General features: G+C 32.5%; 2 long non-coding RNA genes across 2 annotated transcripts; both read right to left on the minus strand.

The window, feature by feature from the left end:
• Positions 1–3,141: 3,141 nt before the first annotated feature.
• On the minus strand, positions 3,142–4,264 carry LOC133174813 (uncharacterized). The gene is made up of 2 exons (XR_009719188.1): positions 4,021–4,264; positions 3,142–3,287 (listed from the first exon to the last, which is right to left on the minus strand). It is a non-coding gene; the product is annotated as an uncharacterized LOC133174813 (long non-coding RNA).
• Positions 4,265–9,685: 5,421 nt separating this feature from the next.
• LOC133174814 (uncharacterized) lies at positions 9,686–10,928 on the minus strand. Its single transcript, XR_009719189.1, has 3 exons — positions 10,723–10,928; positions 10,220–10,293; positions 9,686–9,734 (listed from the first exon to the last, which is right to left on the minus strand). It is a non-coding gene; the product is annotated as an uncharacterized LOC133174814 (long non-coding RNA).
• Positions 10,929–16,852: the final 5,924 nt, after the last annotated feature.

Consider the following 16,852-nt stretch of genomic DNA (forward strand, 5'->3'; position numbering starts at 1 on the left):
ATAGTCTGTAACTCTGTTAAATGTACACAGCCAAACACACTCAAACCTTATCTCAAACTCAACAAGACAGAAATATAACTGAGAGATAACTGAGAAATTGAGATAACACAGTTTAAAGAACAAGAAGCTCATAGGGCTGAGTCAATATAGCCTTGCTGTTCTTCATCAACAGTTTTTCCCCCTGTATATACCATTCCTAAACCAGAAGTCTCTGATGAAACTGTAGCTCTACCAGTCTGTATGTATAACAAAGGAAAAGTAGCAATTGGATTTGAAACTTTGCAACATGCATAGGGCTATCACGGTTTCCAAAAACAACCAAAAACCGCAATCCAAGTTGTTCAGTTCGGTTTCGGTTCCATTTTCTGGATTTCAGTTCGGGTCTGGTATATATATTAGAATCTGTTTTATACAAAAAATGGCGTTGAAATCAAAAGAATGATGACATTAACAGTGATAAATAAACATCATAACTAAAATCTGCTTCATTCTGTGACAAAACACTTGTCATAAAAGGATTAGTTAACAATCAAAACCAGCAAGAATGGTCTGGATGTAGCTACATGTTGTAGTCGGCCTAGAAGTCTTAAACACAAATATCAAAACGTTAACATGGTAAGGGCTTGTTTTTAAGGTGATTTTAATGTAACAAATAAAGATTTTTCAAGTTAAATTCATGAAATTAAGGTTTAAAATGGATGAAAAAATAACTGAACCTAAAAACCTGAAACCAAACTGTAAATTTGCAGAACCGACCCGATAAATTTTGGAACCGTGACAGCCCTAAACATACAGCAATAAACAGAATTATGTATCTTAATGTAGTCTACTTGTCTGCCAAGTTATACTGAAAGCAAACAAAAACTGTAGGAGGGGTAGCGTTTTGAAAGTATTTCACAGAAATTTCTTTTGTTTTAGTAACCATGGCAACACCATTCACTGAAATCAAATACTGATAAATAATATCATGTATCGTATAGTAGTCTAGTTGTGTGCCAAATTAGATTGAAATCAAACCAAAACTGTAGAAGGAGTAATGTTTTAAAGGAATTTTACAGATATGTCTCTTTTTAGTAACCATGGCACTAAAAACAATGCATCACATTATGTATCTTAGTGTAGTCTACTTGTGTGCTAAGTTACAATTAAATCAGATTAAAACTGTAAGAGGAATTGTTTTTTTCAAATGTTTATTTTTATAAATTTTTATAACCATGGCAACACTGTTCATGGAAATCCAAAACTGAGCACTTAATCATGTAGCTTAGTGTATTCTACTTGTGTGCCAAGTTATATTAAAATCAGATTAAAAATGTAGGAGGAATTGCGTTTTCGAGGTATTTCACAGAAATTTCTATTTTTCGTAACCATGGCAACAGAGTTCATCAAAATCAAAAACCAATGCATTAAATTATGTATCTTAGTGTAGTCTACGTGTATGCCAAGTTATATTTAAATCAGACCAAAACAGATTTAAGAGGAGTAGCGCTTAAAAGAAATTTTACAGAAATTTCTATTTTTAGTAACCATGGCAACACCATTCATCAAATTAAAAAAACTGATGCAATAAATTGTGTATCTTAGGATAGTCTTCCTTTGTGCCAATTTACATTGAAATCAGACTAAAACTGTAGGAGGAGTAGCGTACTGAATAATTGTTTATAGACAGACGGACAGCTAGACAGCTGGACAGACGATGAACACCTTACTACAGCATAAGCTCTTCTGGTCTCTGACCAGTAGAGCTACAAACTTTATCACCAATTGTGGTCATACTCTATCCCTCATCTCCTCAAGGAGATATTTTAAATTTAAACAAAACTGAATCTTCACTACTTTGGTGCTTCCCTATCAATATGACTGACGATGTCTATGTCTTTGCTGTTCTTGAGAAGAAGATATTTAAAGATTTTTTCCTATATACGGTCAAACCTCCTTGTCTAAAACTCGATGGGACCAATAAAAAAACTTCGAAATATCCAAGGATTTGAGATATCAGGGGTAAAATACTTTAAGAATTAGTGGTGGAGACTTACAAATCAATTCGACATATCCATGGTTATTGAGATAACAGTGTTCGAGATACCGAAGTTCAGCTGTATTTCAAATATGTAAACTTCAATTAAGGAAGGTCCATACTTTTACAGATCCGGTTTTAATTTTATACACCAATTATAATTAAAATTCAGTTTATCAATTGTCTATCGAAATTATTTTCTTAAATGTTAGTTAACAATACAGCAAGTATGTATTTATTATTGTGTCACTGAGCATACAAGACATATAATGTACACTATTTATGGAACTTAAGACTGGACTCTGCCCGATGGATCTATAAGTCACTGTATGCACACACACAGACTTAAAATTCTTAATTGCCTGTATGGATCAAAATATTATGCATTTTTCATACAAATTGACTTGATATCTATTTTTTATTGATTTTTAGACTGTTCCATCTTTTTATATGATCTTAAATTCACTGTCAAGGAATTTTTGTTACATCACTCAAAGCTTTGTGTCCAATATTTCAGACTTAAGCTATCACTCTAAAAATTGTTGCAAATTGAAGATTGGTATCAGGACCAAGTCACCTAGGAAGGCCGAGATAGTTGCACTTGAAACAATTAAAATACAATTAAAATTTAATTCATTAATATTGAGTGATGTAACGGAGACACTTCAAGTTTAATTCAAATTAATTAATTACCACCGAATTATATCTAACTTGTGACACTTATTTTTGCCCCTTTATAAACAAAATTTCTGTCCATTGTTCTCATTTACACTCAAATCTAAAGACTAATACATAAAAAGATCACCTTCTGTTTCAGACGTAACAGGACACAAACTTCAGCACACAGAAAAGAAAATTTCCTCCAAAATTAAAATTAATTGAACAAATTTTTTATTAAAGGAGTTGCACTTACATTTGGGCATTTTTGGCCAAGTTTGCATAATCATATGGCAAAGGAAGAAAATTATATACCTCATTTCAACATATAGAGATGTAACACTGGACACTGAAGCCTTCCAACAAACTTTTTTTTTTAATTTACTTAATTGTTAAGTTTTTACTTTGAATCAAATCACAGGAAACTTTAAGAAAATTTTAACTTAATAAATAAGTCAACAATTGAACAAATTTTCAGTTTTATTTAAAAAATATACATTGTATTGTATATACCCCTTTCTACACAAATGTCATTTTATCTTCTGTCAAGAGATCAATCTTGATCTTTTCCAAGTTAAAGAGTCACAGAAGTGATCAGTGGCCTTTCTATGACCTGAAAAGAAAAGAAAAAAATGGTGAAAAGGTAGTTTGACAAGGATATTAAGATCTATACTCGTACTTTGATAGTGATGTAACACTGATCTCATGATATTTTCACAAATTTAACTTGGACACAAAAACTGGTGTCCTATGTTACATCATGTAATGAAGTTAAAGAATGACAGAACAATGTAAAATACATACTATTTCACTCAAGTTTATTGTGTGTTTTGCACTTCTTAAAACACCAATTAGGTATTGTTGTCAGAAGCCAATCAACAAAAAAATATGCACATTCATAAATAGTGATGTAACAATGACACATTCTGTTGTGGCTTAATAATCTTGTCAAAGTTACATCTTTTATAAATTTTCAGATATTTTCTAAAATTTTCTAAAATTGAGTTTACAATGGTTATTACTTGATACAATTAAATTAAGCTCAATCAGTTGAAATTTAATCACATGTAAATTAACATTTTTGAATTAAAAGATTTAGGTAATACTTGATTGGGGGCGTGATGTAACTGTGGACACAATCAGTCCAACCATAGTGTGAAAATAAATAAGCATAATTCTTATATTAATGTAGCATAGTTCAATATTTACAGTTTATTAGAAAATTAATTCTTATTTCTTTGCAAACACGCAAATCTGGCATTATATATGTTTCAAAATACATCCTTAAATCGCCGAAAAAGATGAGGTCCCCAAAAAATGAGAGACGTAACATGTAAATGACCTACCTACTACTCGCGTCTTCTGTCATCTTTTTCTTGGAACTGATCCAACACGTGCACGGGTCTCACCAAAAATGAAAGTAGAGACCAGAAAATGTCATACAAAAGGATGTCGTACTCTGGTCACCCGAGTATTTGATGTATGACACGTGTATACAGACGTAACGTTTTGACACGAAAATACAGATAAAATTATGATGATTATTTTTGAAATAATACTGTCACATTTGAACACAGCCATAGTTCGTAAATCTTTTACGACGTCTCTAATTGCTATAAATAGAACATATCGATCGAAGTTTCCTTCGATTGTATCTGAAAGCGGCTGTGCGCGAGACGTAACAAAATTGACACGAAATGTTACATCCCCAAGCATAAAATTTAACCATTGTTTAATTTTGAAAATATTCAATATTTTTTTGACAAACCCAGTAAATTTAATAAATAAATTTGTATATAATAAACGAATCAAGAAAATTAGGTGGAATGATTTTATTTACTGCTGCTATTCCTTCATTTCTTCGGACCATATGAAAAAATGTCACAGAGATTGTCCACTGAATTGCATCAAAAACAATCATTACAAGTTTGATTATTCGCTTGACAATCATTTAAACATCATTAGTTATTAAATATGAGCATCAGAAAATTATTAAATAAGTTTATTCATCAAAGTTGTGAAAGAAAAAGAAATAAAAGGCATTTTAGATAGACGTAACGAAAATTCCTTGACAGCGAATTTAGGATCATATTTACTATTTTTTCAAATTTTGCAAAGAATGATTGTAAAACTTGATATCCTAAAAATGGGAGTATACATGTTCAAATGACTGTTTTGTAAAATTTATGTGGTCAACCATGATAAAATTTGTATTTTTGTTAATATAAGATATAATTCTTAATAATTTTAAGGAAAAAATGGCATGTAATCAGTTTGAATTTTGAGAATTATTCAAAATTAGGGTATTTTGACATTTTTTTCTGAAGGACATGGGCAGAGTCAACATCAATTTGTTAATATTTACCAGTGAAAATCTTCAAAAATTCACTTAGCAAATGAAAATTCTTGATTTACGTAAGTTTTAGTCTAAATATGATGTGTTTTGATGCATAAGTAAATAAGATACGAGATCATACTTCTTTATGTTAAATTTTGGCTGTTGAATTTTGAGAGGTATGTACTCTGAGACAGGTTGTATGAAAATAAGCATGCAAAGGCATGTGTTTTATGAGCTTTTTAGTTAGTTTATAAGTTATTTAAATGCGTGTCTACGAGAAAACCATGCAGAATGCTATGAAAGCAAGTTTCTCAAAATTTCTTGAAACTTTGCATACAAAGTGAGATCAAGGTCACTTACTTACTGCGTAAGTTTGGTGACGTCATTTGATTTGTTACCATGGATACAGGGAGAATTAGTTTATCGTCAGCCTATTTCTATACCCAGTATGGAAAAATAACACCTTTTGTACATATTCTGTTAGTATATAAAAAATTTCCATAATATCTTCATAACTAATGGATTTAAGGAAATAAAACCTTTGAAAAAAATATTTACAGAATTTTTTCCACATACCTTTTTGAATGTGAAGAGCTACGAGTGCAAAAAGGTCACGATAATTGTAAGAAATAAAGATATTTGAATAGTCTGCAGAAAAACAGCTATAAAATTCCAAGAAACGCTTCCATTGATTTCATATTTTTAAAAAGTGATTGTTTTTTAAATATATTATTTAGTATTAATGGGATTTTGGTTGCAAATTTAAATTAATGGAGTTTTCACTCTTGTAAGTGCAGAACTGCAAGTGCAAAAAGGTCACAATAATTCTAAGGGATATTCTGTAGAAAAAACAGGCATAGAATTTTAAGAGACACTTCAGTGATTATATTTTTTATCAAGAAGTATTTGTTTTAAGATATTTAAGTAAAAATAACAGGCAATTTGGTGGCACATTTGAATTAGTTGATTTTTTCACCCTAGCAAAATTACACAATATCTGGGTAGAAAGGCATACTGGACTACTAGAGTGATTACATTTTGAACGTTAAATCATTTCAGGCACATGACCTTCAATCTTCATGACTGAAATTAGCTCATATTTATCCAGAATGTCACAAAGATGCATGATTTGAATATTTGTTTAACCAGAAGTCTTTTTCGAGACTGTAGCTCTACTGGTTTGTACTTCTAACAAAGGAAGAGATAAGTAGCAGTTGGAATTGAAACTTTGCAACAGAAATAAATAGAATAATGATCCTTGATTTGGTCTCTTTTCATGGAAATCTGACTAAAACTAAAGGGGGAGTAGATTTTAAAAGAATTTTACAGAAATTTCTATTTCAGTAACCATAGCAACACCGTTCATCAAAATCAAAATCCGATAAAAAAAATTATGTATCTCAGTGTACTTTACTTGTGTGCCAAGTAATATTGGAATCAGACCAAAACTGTAGGAGGAGTAGCTTTTGTTGACGGACAGACAGACGACCAACCCCTTACTATCGCATAAGCTCTTCTGGTCTCTAACCAGTAGAGCTAAAAATCATGAGTTTTTGACAAGGCTTAATGTATTATAGCAATGAACTGGCTATACATGTAGCTATGGGGCTCATTTTACAGGATCCCTTAGCATGAAAATGCACATTGCAAAAACTGCAAATACATAAAATTGCAAGTTTAACAGAGAGAGTGTTCAAAAGTGTGAACACATCAGTAAATAAAATCCACTTTTTCACAGTGTTGCCCAAATTTCATACAGTTCTTCATTGCAAAAGTTGTTTTTAAACATGCAAAACATTTTATACAAATGCTGATTTTGTTTGCCCTAAAATTATACAAATGAATGAACAGAACAAAGTTTATGTCTTTTTTAATACCATAAAGTCATAAAAACACAACTAGTATTTAAATGAAATATTTGACAATGCTCAATTAAATTCCTTCAACTGCATTTGAAAAATACCAAATGTATCATGTACATGTACATGTTACTTTTACAGAGAAAATTTAAAGACAGCAACATTATAAAAAATTTTATTACTAAGATGATCTCTAATTTTAAATTGTCAAAAAAAAAAAAAAACAACAAAAAAACAACAAAAAAATTAAAAACTCATTTGAAGCTACTACACTGAAATAAAGCAAAATAATAATATTTGAATTAATATGACAAATAATGGCTATGTTGTTCTTAACAAGACAATTTTTATTGATATAACATTTGTATTCCTTTGTATAACTTTGATCCCCTGTTATGGCCCCCCTATTCTCTTGGGTGGGGGGGGGGGGTGTCATGATTTGAACAAAATTTGAGTCTACATTACCTGAGGATGCACCCATATAAAAATGACCAATCATGGCTTTGCTGTTCTTGAGAAGAAGATTTTTACAAATTTTTCCTATGTACATGTATTATATGCAAAACTTTTATCGACCATTCTGGCCCCACCCTACTCACGGGGGTCATGATTGGAACAAATTTGAACCTACACTACTTGAGGATGCTTCCTTTTAAATATGATCAATCATGGCTTTGCTGTTTCTGAGAAGAAGATTTTTAAAGGCTTTTTCCTATGTATTCCTAAGTAAAACTTTGATCACCCATTGTGGCCCCACCCTACCCCTGGAAGTCATGATTTGAACAAACTTGGATCTACACTACCTGAGGATGCTTCCATATAAGTTTCATATTTTCAAGCACAGTGGTTCTTGACAAGTTTTTAGGTGATGCCATCAATTTTTCACAAATTCATGATTATCTCCCCTTGGAAGAAGGTGTGGCCCTTCATTTGAACAAACTTGAATTCCCTTTACCCAAGGATACTTTGTGGAAAGTTTGGTTGAAATTGGCACAGTGGTTCTTGAGAAGAAGATGAAAATGTGAAAAGTTTACAACCACGACAACGACGACGACAGACAATGGACATATTTCGATCAGAAAAGCTCACTTGAGCCTTCGGCTCAGGTGAGCTAAAAAAAAGTTTCATCCTTTTCCTTTGGAATGCCGTCGACAGCTTGAAGCATCAACTCTGTACCTTGGCATGGTGCAACAGGCCCTATTGCTAAATGTACTGACTGTAAAATATTCCTGAACAGTATTGCAAATAGTCCAATTTCTGAGATACTTGACACTTTAAGGAAGGGTAATCTCCATTTGACAGGATATGCTTTGCATGATTGAACAATTTATGCTGAGATCTTTCATCTTTTGACCAATTTATATGCACTGATGATATGAATTCAAAATCTGTAAAAGCAATGACAAATTGATGTTTGAATTAAAGTTCATAATTGATATTGCAATAATTATGATAATCAAAGAAGACATTTTTGTACAGTAAATTTTCATTTATACCCAAAAGCAAAAGAGCATGTATTTTGATGTTCTAAATGACATTGGGAATTAGGGAATAATTTCAATTTTACAACAAAGGGACCTTGGCAATGCTAGCCTGAATCACCTTTATTTCCTATTTTGTAAGAGATCCAAATGCCTTAAATGGCTAATTGAGTTTAATGCAAACCTGCAAATGATCCAAATATAAAACAAGCTAATTCAGAGAATTGTGGCCCCCAATTATGGAAAAAAATGAGGATGGAAGAACTGGACCAAAAAAAAAAATGCAGATGGAAAAAGAAAAAGGTCAACCTTAACCTTTCAGCTTTTGGCCTTAAAGTCAATTGGTGTCTTTTTTTATTAAAGAAATAAATTCAAGACCTCAAAGAGAACCAAAGTTATCACCAGGACATTATTTATTGCAAGATATGAATTTTTCAACTAAACCTTTTAACTTTGAAATCAAAGGGGATTTCTTTAAGTCATTGGGAATTATGATATAAAATTTAACAGAAAAAGCTCAAGGGAAACTAAAGTTATTATTTGAGTTTTTTTTGTATTGTAGGAATTTCCAACCTTGACCTTTTGACCTCAAATCAATAGGGATCTTCTCTAGGCTGTAAGGAGTTGTGATATGAAATGATATTGCAAAAGCTCAAAGGCTTTAAGAGATATTGTTCCCAAATTAAAGTGTTATAGTACATACATGTGCAGACAGAATGACCAATGGACAGACCAATAAACATTTATTGGGGGGGTTGGGGGGTTGGAGGCTGTTACCTGCAGGTATTAGGTCATATGTTTTCTGTTAAGTCCATGACTTCTTCCATTTTCCTCCATTCTTTGCTCTGTAAAATAATTGAAAAAGCCATGAAGTATATATACCCTTATACATTACAGTTAATGCTAAAAATGCTAATGCTGAAACATTTTGAATGAATCATAATTAAATAATTTTAAAGCTCAAAACTTGAACTATATGAACTGGACTTTTCAGTTTATCAGTCACATATTCAGGCATCTTCACCATTTAGACCTAACTTCACATAAATTGTTCTTTGTTACTTTACTTATCAGTAATGTGAATGAGCAGTTACATGTATATTATCATGATTATAGTAACTTGTATGTATACATTATAAAATGTTAACCACATGTACAAACTCTGGTTCATGTCATTGAACTGCATGAGAACAATGTCCACTTGGTTATATTTTTCAGTGTGGAAATGAAACATATTTGTTAATTTTATTTTTTGAGATATTAAACATTGACATTATCTTTATTATTATGTAGTACCTTAAAAATATTATATTATATTACAGTAAGTGATCACCTGTTTGGTTTGATTCAATTGTTGCCTTGTCAATAGGAACACATTTCTGCTAAAGAATAAACATTAATTTTAATATTAACTATACAATACTTAATAATCCTCATAGTTACATGAATACTTATAACCAGTTATGTACACATAAAATGAAACAGAAATCACACTTGAGATTTTATTTTTAGAACTAATTCAAAACAATATGCAATTGAAATTTTATTTCCAAACAGGATTGGATCATTTACATGTGAAATGATCAATATTATGAAACTATTGAGTGTAAAAGCCATTCATCAACATTTACTGTAGAATCCTTAATTTATGTGAGTACTAAATATACTCGAATGAGAACAAGAATTAGCAAGTGGACTGCTGCTCAAGAGTTTTCACTTTTTACATGTATTTCAGCTATAACATAATAAAAGCAGGTAATTTTGCTTCATAAGTGAAACTTGATGTATAAGCTACTGAGTAAATTTTAGAAATAATTTGATAAAACTTTTACATATAATTATAAACACACAGTATATGTATATGTACCTTTAAGCTCTTCCTTCAGCTTTACTTCCATACTGATTTTTTAAAGTGTGTTTCTATACATCTTTTGCATATACCTGTAACAATTAGGAATCAAATTAGTTGATAGATATAAATCATTATAGATTGGACATGTAAGTTGTATAAACTTGATATCAATAGGTTTTCACAACTATAAACACAAAGTCAGTAAATATTTCCAATTATGATATCACTTTGTGATATTATATTTACATGTATAGGGTTGTCCTTAAGACCTGTGGGACTGGGGAATTTCTTCACCTATAATGACATAATTCCCCAATTACTCTGGTATTGCCCTCTCAACCCTCACTAAGGGGAGGAACCCCCAACATGCTTTTTTTTTTTATAAATCTGTTTCATTTCTTATTGACAACCCAAATATCATGTACAGTGTCTCTCTGAAAACTTTAAGGTCAGAAATTAAGTTAATTTCAATGGTTTAGCAAAATTCCTTAAGTTTTTAAACTGCATAATGTTCTTACCAGTTCCAACAGGCAAAACCTCATTCAGCTTGACCCTCTCGGTTAACGGGTTTGCATAATAGCGTCTCCCCTATCAGGTATGGGTGACAACATGTTCTTTTTTCCTTTTCCAGTGTAGACCAAGTATATTTCTGTGTTTGACACATACATGTACATGTAGGTATGTTTACAGAAATTAGAATGTCCAAGTCCCATAACAGCTGTATGGTTCAAGATGGTTAACGATAAGAAGCGTTTCACGGACAGAAATGTCTTATGTGCTGCATTTAAAATACCTTGTATATTCAGCTGAATCTATTTTACAATCTTTCAACAAAGCTAGAGATCTTTTATCATAATATTGTCCTCAAATCAACACTTCATCTTTTCGTCTGCCATTAAGACATCACACTTTTAATTCCTTTAAATAAGGAGAGTTCCACTAAGGGAGATAATTTTTCTAATAGTTTCAGCCAACTTCAATCTATTTTTAAATTAGCATAATGCCATTTGCAACCAAATTCCTTTTAACTATATATTGATTTAGAAGGATTTTTGCAATTAAACTGATATTTATAATGTTTTAAGCGTTTCTTGGGTTTTTACAGCATTCTAAAGATAGTGGTATTTTAAACACATTGATTTAATCTAATTTTAGACCCCACTTTTACAGAATCAGTGTTGATAAATGAAATTAAATAAAATATTTCTAGTTAGAGCACTTCCTTTAAATTTATTTAATATGTAACATTTGAATAAAAGTGCATTTTTTCCTGCAATTTTTTTCTCTTAATCTATGGGTGTTTTTCAAAATATTTTCATAAAATGTGCTAAAAATAGAATATAGGGCTATAATAGGGATCCCCAAAGGTACCTGACAGTTTTGATACTGGGATTTATTAGAGGACACATGATGCTAATCAGAAACAATAAAATCAGTCAAAATGATCACAATGCCTTTCATAATAAAATTTGGATTTTGCATGGTTTTCTCTTAGACACGCATTTAAGATATTTAAATCAAAAAAAATATTAATTTGACAGAAATTTTTGAAAACCCGGACCTACCTTAATAAATAATAGTCTTTGATTAACTTACCAACCTCCAATATGTATCAGAAAATAATGGACTAGACATAAATTTTATGTTTTTGTCTTCCAGTAACCTTGAACTTGCCACAGTGAACTTGGGTCAAGGTTATTTTTCAGTTCAAGAATTTCTGTTTGAAAGTTTCAATCTCCAATACTTAAATACTTAACTATATGGGAATAATGTACACCACAGAGAATTTATACTTTTCCTGACCATTACTTTGAGCTTGTCGAGTTAACATTGGATCAAGGTAAAAACACGCCATCAAGAAATAAGTGATATTTGTAGCATATTGGTAGCATAAACTTTCAATGATTTTCCATCAAAAAATTAAGATTGGACACTAATTTGAGTCTTTATTTGACAATTTTCCAGTCATTGACCTTGAACTTGCCAAATTTAGCTTGGGTCAGATCATCATGTCTTAATCATAATTTTTGTATCAAGTATCAACTTCTAATTGGATACTAGTTGAAATTTATTGACCAGACACAAATAATTTGCCTTTTCTTCCCGTGCCCTTGGTATGACACTGAATCACGGTCAACACATTCCTCAAGGTCAAAAGTAATATTTGTAATAAGAACCTTTAAACTTATGTTCTCCACTGCAAAATATAATCAAGACAGGAATTACATATTTATCTTTAAGTGACCTTCTGAATCAACTTATTTAAATGCCTTGTGCCTAGGTCAGGACATTCCTTAAAGCTTTAAGCAAACTATGTGTGAGGCATGGACTTTCAATGATGTTTCATTAATAGAATAGATAGGATGAGATTGTACAACAGCTGGACAGCTAGACAAACTAGAAATATGTCCATAGGACATGAATGCCCCACCGAGGGCATATTAGTAATGCAACATGAATCTGTATTAGTGTATGAAATTTGATGAGAGTATCTTGAATAGTTTCTTTAAAACTGAAATTGAAATCTAAAAAGTTAGACATAGATGATAAATTCTCATCAAGTTATGGACAAGTGCATAAGCTTACATAAATATATCTTAAATGGTTTCTTTAAATTAAGCAAAATGCAAATTTAAGAAAAGTGAGGTCAAGGTCACAGGAAAGTTCAAGGTCAAACGTTTTTGATGCAGTTGAATAGCTCTCACTAATACGTATCAGCATATTAAATTTGATAAAAATATTATGAATGGTTTCTTTAAAACTGAGTTAAACACAAATTGAGAGAATTGACATCAAGGTCAAAGATAAGTTCAAGGTAAAAAAAAAAAAAATTACGCAGTTGAATAGCTTACATCAGTATGTATCAGCATATGAAGTTTGACACTAATTTAAGAAAAGTGAGGTCAAGGTCAAAGGCAAGATCAAGGTCAAAAAAAGTTGATGCAGTTGAATAGCTCTAATCAGTATGTATCAGCATATGAAGTTTGATAACACTATATTGAATGGTATCTTTAAAACAATCTAATTAAAATTAGATGTTCCGAATCCGCTACCGCTTCTCAAACATCTAACAACATCCCATTAGGGGTCACGCCAGAGCGACCTTTTGATTACCCAATGAAATTGCCGTCTCAGAAATCTTGGCTTATATTTCGGATGCGTTTCTTTTTTTACTGCCAAACCTAAATGCCCGAGGGGTTTCGTAGTAAACAAAATATGCATGGTAAAGACTGTGCTATATATGAATGTGACGTGCAGGATATATAGTAGTTTGTGCATTTTCGTTTGCGTTATTCAGGTAAGAATGCCAGATTGGCAGACTATACATTTAATTTATACCAAAATTACTTTAATTCAATGTAAGACAGTCTACTGAGCATCAATAATGTAAAGATGTAGCCGTGGAACTAATTTTAGAATCGTATACAGAAGGTTGAATCTGATTGGCTAAAATTTTTATGTTTATTCATAATCAAAAGGTCATTCTGACGTGACCCCTAATGGGATGTTGTACGATGTTTGAGAAGCGGTAGCGGATTCAGAACATCTATTTTTAATAAGATTGAAGTCGCATGGCACTATTTTTAACACAGGGGCATGTGGAGAGTTATTACCTATAATACAGGTTGTTAGCGGATTCGGAACATCTAATTTTAATTAGATTGATGCGACTTTTAATACAATACATGTAAATAGATAATAATTAAAAAACGGGGCGGGACACTTCGAGAGGGGTGAAAGAGGCCCTAGGGAGTTATGGTATAAAATTTCATTGCAAAAGCTCAAAAGCTTCTTGAGATATCGCCCGGAAATGAAAGTGTTACCCACAGACGGAATGTATAAATGTACGACCTTGAACTCTGACCTTTTGACCTCAAAATCAATAGAGGCCACAGAGAGTTGTTATGTAAAATTTCATTGCAAAAGCTCAAAGGATTCTCGAGATATCGCATGGAAACGAAAGTGTTAAAACAGACAGAATTTATGACCTTGACCTTTGACCTTTTGACCTAAAAAAAAATAGTTTTCTTCTTTGGGCCACAGGAATTTTCTATTCAAAATTTCATCACAAAAACTCAAAGGGTTCTCGAGATATCGCGCGGAAACGAAAATGTTACAGACAGACAAAATACAGACGGATGGACAGACAGACAGACCCAAATTAATATCCCCCACTTTCAGTGAAAGCGGGGCACAAAAAGTAAATGCAAGGTCAAAGAAAAGATCAAGGTCAAAAATTGTTGATGCAGTTGAATAGTTTACATCAGTATGTATCCACATATAAAGTTTGACAACAATATCTTGTATGGTTTCTTTGAAACTAAGCTTTGAACTGAGCTAAACGCAAAGCGTGATGGAAGGAAGGACGGAAGACGGACATAACATAACATTGATCAGACTTACAGTTGAAAATCTGCCAGTGGCACTGTAGATAAGGTGTTGGGCACTGATGCTGTTTCAGGTCTGTGACATTTTCTGTTTTTTGTTACCAGTTTCTGTGTATATTTGTCATCCTCATATCTGAAAAAGAATGATACAGATCAGCAAGCTAGCAAATGACATCAATCCAAATGTAAATTAGTCTGCCTTTGTAGAAGAAACTCATTCACCAAACCCAAGACAATTACAAATAAAATACTTGCTTACCCTACAGGATAATCAGTAAACTATTATAATAAGTCAATAATCATTGATAAAGATGTCGGTGTTAATATTTAAACAGTCAAATAATTCATTATTTAAAAATGAGGAAAAAAACAGTCCACTACATACTGCATTCTGATTGAAAGCGATGTAGGCCTAACATTACACAGGATCTAAGTGTCTTCACTGGACAGGGAATATTGCCAGTCACTGTCTAACCAGTTAAAGGATTGAATCAGTATGTGCTTGCAAATAAATGTAAATTTCTTTGGTCAGTATTCATAATGCATGGATTTTCAGAAATTGTCTTAGTCCATATTGAAAAGTTATATAATTTTGATTAATATTTTTAATTTCTAGTTTGCTTCTATTTAGGCAACTAGAAATCAAATTTTATAGCCAATATAGGGAATTCAAAGAAAACATTTTAAATTAGGATCTTTTGTAATGGGAGAGAAAAAAAATGCTATGGACCCGACAGGGATTAGAACCTCAGAATCTCCAGTCAGGTGCTGTACCAACTGAGCTATCTGGCCACCAGCGATCAAACCTCTCTGACCGCAACATTCCTCCCTCCTTAAAGGTCATTGGCCACCAAAGACACCAACTCAGGCTCTTCCCTGGCAGGCCTCTCACCTGTCACTTCCAGGGCATGGCAAAGCACCAAACGTAGCAGGAGAGGAGAAAAATGTGATGGACCAGACCCAGGCCCCATGAATCTCCAGTCAGGTGCTCTACCAACTGAACTATCTCAAACCTGTCTGACCGCCACATTCCTCCTTCCTTAAAGGTCATCGGCCCCCAAAGACACCAACTCAGGCTCTTCCCTAGCAGGTCTTTCACCTGTCACTTCCAGGGCATGGCACAGCACCAAATGTAGCAAGAGAGGAGAAAAATGTGATGGACTAGACCCAGGCCCCCTGAATCTCCAGTCAGGTGCTCTACCAACTAAGCTATCTGCATACATGTACTAAATGTAGAAGGAAAGGAGAAATGCATCAAGATAATATATGGCTGGACCAAGAATAAAACCCGGGACGACCCCTGCATTACAAGACAGGTGCTCTACCACTGAGCTACCCAGGCCGATATCCACAGTCCGTATAGCCTGAACTGCTACATTCCTCCCTCCTTAAACAGTCTTTGACCTCGAAGACACAAGTTCACAGGCCCTGTCAGGAATTACTTATTCACAAATAAATTGAACAACCCCCCCCCCCCCCCCCACACACACACACACAATGGCCACCAAATGTAGAAAGAAAGGAGAAATGCATCAAGAAAATATATGACTGGACCAGGAATCGAACCTGGGACCCCTGCATTACTAGTCAGGTGCTACACTTTGATTGCTGAAGTATTTTTGAGATACTTGATCATGTTGATGAGACAAGTAAAAAATAAAGACTTATAAAAGAAACAAGTCAAACACCTTACATGTCACTCAAATATGCACAGTAGTTTGATTCATGTAAAATTGTAAATTGCTTTATATTTAAATACTTGTTTGTTTGAAATTTTTGTTTGTTTATATTTTTCTCCCATATTTCACGGATTTCAAAATTTTTCAGACATTTCAGTTAATTTTCACACAGCCTTAATGCAGGAATTATCAGTTGCAGCTAACATCATTAGGCCAAACCGTTACAATCACATCGATTGATGAACATGATAAATGGAAAACTTCAGGAACTTTATTTTAGAGTTAACAACAGTTTTAAAACAATTTGGAAAATTGCATAAACTTAAACAAAAAGAAATTTAAAAAAAACCTCTTTAATGTGTTGAAATATATATATAACCAAGAAATTTATGTTCTATAAGTAGCTCGCCGTATCACGTGACACTGAGCAAGATAAGGCGGCTTTATTCAAAGTAAAGTATCTCTAGAATACATTTTAGCAAACTGATCGATCCTTCTCCAAATAATACAATTCCATAATGTAATGCAAATAATGCAATAATGTTGCCAGAAAATATAGTAAAATTTACAGTTGTTTCCCT

The sequence above is a fragment of the Saccostrea echinata genome, unplaced genomic scaffold (assembly GCF_033153115.1).
Source record: "Saccostrea echinata isolate AGI-Se365-2 ecotype Australia unplaced genomic scaffold, CSIRO_AGI_Sech_v1 ptg000059l, whole genome shotgun sequence".
Taxonomy (NCBI): Eukaryota; Metazoa; Mollusca; class Bivalvia; order Ostreida; family Ostreidae; genus Saccostrea; species Saccostrea echinata.